Source organism: Octopus sinensis, linkage group LG1 (assembly GCF_006345805.1).
Source record: "Octopus sinensis linkage group LG1, ASM634580v1, whole genome shotgun sequence".
NCBI lineage: Eukaryota > Metazoa > Mollusca > Cephalopoda > Octopoda > Octopodidae > Octopus > Octopus sinensis.
The window spans coordinates 191,713,831-191,717,641 of NC_042997.1; the positions used below are offsets into that span (position 1 = coordinate 191,713,831).

General features: G+C 36.3%; 1 long non-coding RNA gene across 1 annotated transcript; it reads right to left on the reverse strand.

The window, feature by feature from the left end:
• Positions 1 to 823: 823 nt before the first annotated feature.
• On the reverse strand, positions 824 to 3,226 carry LOC118765618. Its single transcript, XR_005001478.1, has 2 exons — positions 1,635 to 3,226; positions 824 to 1,410 (listed from the first exon to the last, which is right to left on the reverse strand). It is a non-coding gene; the product is annotated as an uncharacterized LOC118765618 (long non-coding RNA).
• Positions 3,227 to 3,811: the final 585 nt, after the last annotated feature.

Consider the following 3,811-nt stretch of genomic DNA (forward strand, 5'->3'; position numbering starts at 1 on the left):
ACAAAATTTCATTTTCGCAATTCCAAATCTGAAGGTAACCAAACCTTTTTGTTGCATGAAGAATGGCATGAAGCAGGAAACTGTGAAGAGTGAAACATCAACCTCAAATAAATATATAAACTTTCTGATGAACACTTTTCTTGATGTTAATACCAGAAGAATTAAAGAACTAAATGCAAACAGAAAAAAAAAAAAAATTAAGACTCAAAATATTGTTTTAAATTGTTTAGCTTTTGTCACAAAAACTTATGTATTTAAATTATTCAACCCTTTCATTACCATATTTTTGCTGAAATATACTCGCTTTCTTTCAATTAAGTTTTAAAATAATTAAGAATTTAATAAAATAATTTTGTCATTAAGCTGGTGTTTGGAAAATTTTGATGGAGGATTTTTAATTCAGATCACTTTAAATAAATCAGGATGTTTGTGTCCTAGAACCAGGGGCATTTTCAGACAGGTTGGTAACAAAAGGGTTAACTTTTTGTCTCTAAATCTTTTGGTTGGTTGTCTTAAACAGACCAGGTTAATGGGATTTTTCCTTTGCTAAAAGGCCCAAGGAATTCAAACCTGGTCACTCAACTTACCATACGGTGCTAAAAGAAAATAAATAAAGTATTATAAAATAAAAACCATCAATGTAAACATATCCATCTCACCAACTCCTCTGGATTAATTCATTTCATAACGTGTCTTCGGAAAAGTTGTAGCGCTACTTTTAGAATCAATGTAAATTTGTCAATGAGGTGAACTTGCCACAGTAGATGAGAAATTCGTTGAACCCTGAGATTTTTTGCCAAACCAAATCAATTTTCTGCTGTGGTTTCAGTGGAAATTTGGAATAGTATTCAGTAATGTTTGAAGTCAAATTGCTACCTTTATGTAAAGCAGGCTTATACAAAACAGCAAAAGGGGTAAACATAGAAAGAATGTATAAGCTCCCAGTTACACTTGGTTTTCAAACCCCTCTTTAAATGTGAATCAATATTATAAAAGTTGACTGATCTACAAGAAAATTATTTATTTCTTGTAATTGAAAAGTACAATTACAAGACACTGATTACAAGACTCTTGTTTGTAAAACTTCAGCTAACATAAAGCAAGACTACATATGTGTATTTGTGTACACCTACATATGTGTCGGTGTACACAAATACACATGTGAGCATACACACACTTCTATCTATAAATGATATCTGAGACAGAAAAAACACAGCAGGACTTCAACCACATATCTGCTACTTGCTGTGCAGCATCAACAACAACCCTAGTAGATACAGAATAGTACTGTTAAATAACAAATGTTTAGAAAGAGAAGGACAGGTGCACAGGAAAAATAGATAAATACTCTGCTTCCCATCAATGGGAATGTTGTCCTCGTTCAGCTAATTGGAAAATTTTTCCTTAACCCTTTAGTGTTTAAACCGGCCATATCTGGCCCAAATATTCTATATGTTTTATATTCAAACTGGCTAGATCTGGCCTCTCACACCTAACCTACATTGACATTCTAAAAATAAACAATCACATCATTGAAACCTCAAAGCTATAAGATAATGCATGATTAATTCAAAACAATTTGAGTGAAAAAGCATTACATTTAACAGAGTAATCTGAACACTAAAGGGTTAAACCATTTACATGTATGTGTGTGTGTATATGCACACATCCATTTTTTTGTTTTAAAATCCATCTCAGGCCTACAGACTCACGAAGCTGGAGCTCATCTAGATTTCTGAAGTATTGAGGTCACTGACAGTGTAAGACTCCCCTCTGTGGTTTGCCCTCATTTCAGCCTAGTGGACTGGAGCACTGTAAAACAAAGTGCTTTGCTCAAAGCCATACATAATGCACCCTAACTGTGAGTCCAATACCTTAACTGCTAAGCCAAACAGCCTCAATGCATTTTACACACACAAACATATCTGCTAATAAATGGCATTACAATCAGTAACAAATTAAATAAACTCTCTCTCTACAAATAAATATATATGTGTCAGTTTCCAGGCTGGCAAAGGTTTTATATATATATATATATATATATGTGGAGGCGCAATAGCCCAATGGTTAGGGCAGTGGACTCACGGTTTCAATTCCCAGAACGGGCGTTGTAAGTGTTTATTGAAAGAAAACACCTTAAAGCTCCACGAGGCTCCGGCAGGGGGTGGTGATCCCTGCTGTACTCTTTCACCACTCTTTCTCCTGTTGGCCTGCTAGCTTAACCAGCAGGGTGTCGTCATTCGAAGGCTAAAACAATGCGAATGCATTGTGACCAGCAATGTGTAACAACATCTGATGGTCTGGTCGGTCACGTGATCACATGATATATATATATATATATATATTCACTCATTCACTTTATATCCATGTTTTCATGCTAGCATGGCCTAGATGAATATATTATCAAGGCAATGTTTTACAACTGGATGCCCTTCTTGTCACAAACCTTACTTGTTTTGAAAGGATGACTTATTTCACAAGTCTACGAAGGTGTGAAATGAGCAGACATTGAGTGTCATAGAGTACAAATGTAAACCAACACACATATGCACATACAATGGGTTTCTTTTAGCTTCTGCCTATTAAATTCACTCACAAGGTCATGATCAGCCTGAGTATATAGTAGAAGACACCTGTCCAAAGAGTAGCAGAACTGAACCCCTCCCAAGACCACAATGTTGTGGTTACAAATTTATACTGAAAGACTTTGGTATCTATTGTGTGTGTATGTGTGTATACACACACACACACATCATTACATTATAAAAATAACAAATAGAGAATATTTATTTTTAATAATCACAGTAAGTGCATCATAATGCAATCATCCACATGCACACATATATGAGGAGTGGGCTTCGGTACAGCTTTTGGTCATCAATTTCTTTAGTAAAGCCTTAGTCAACCCAAGGTTATAGTAGTAGGCATCCATGTGCCATGTAGTGGGAAAAAATCTAAAATCACATGGTTGTGAATTTAACCACACAACCATGCCTACACCATGTAGCACACAGCCATGCCTGTATCTGCAACTGTGAATACATGTGAACATTATATATCCAAGAGAGACTACAACAGGACTGAGATATCTATACACAAATAACTTAAGGAAGGAAAGGTATTCCCTTCACCAAGCGTCTAATATATTTCGTGAGCACGTCCTTATGTTTGTTTGAATTAACAATATATATAGTTAGGTAGGGGGCTCCAAAAGGGGTCTCAGGAAGTAGTGTCCCTGCCTTCCTGAGCTAGTTTTGCACCACATTTCTTAAAAATCATGGTAGAGGCCTTGGTCTTGAGACCATTCATGTCTAGAAACTGAGGTTGGGGGTAAGCAAGGGCATGCTTCCCATAGAAAATCCAGCTCCAAAAAAGCCTCATGATAGCAATGGAAAATGGGCACCAGCCAGCCCAAAGGTTGGGGTGGGCTGCACCTGCTTACCTCGGTTGCTATGGCATTGAGGTAGATCCGGCCACCCCTGTTAACGGGGACAAAACCCGGATTTAAAACACTGGATGGTGATATATATATGTATGTATATACATATTGAAATGCAATATGAAATGCATATTCTGTAATGTGCAACAATCGAAGAACAAAACCAAAAGGAAATAGAATACAAGAAATTTGCAGAAGATAGTTGATTAAATTGATCCAAGTTCTTGGTTGGAAGATGATATTATGGAGCTAAAGGGAATAAAAAGTGAAGTTGAATTCAGAGCGATTTGAGCCAGAACAAATATTGCTAGACATTTTGTTTAATGCTCCAATGGTTCTGTCAGTCTTCTGCCATACATCAATTGACCAACC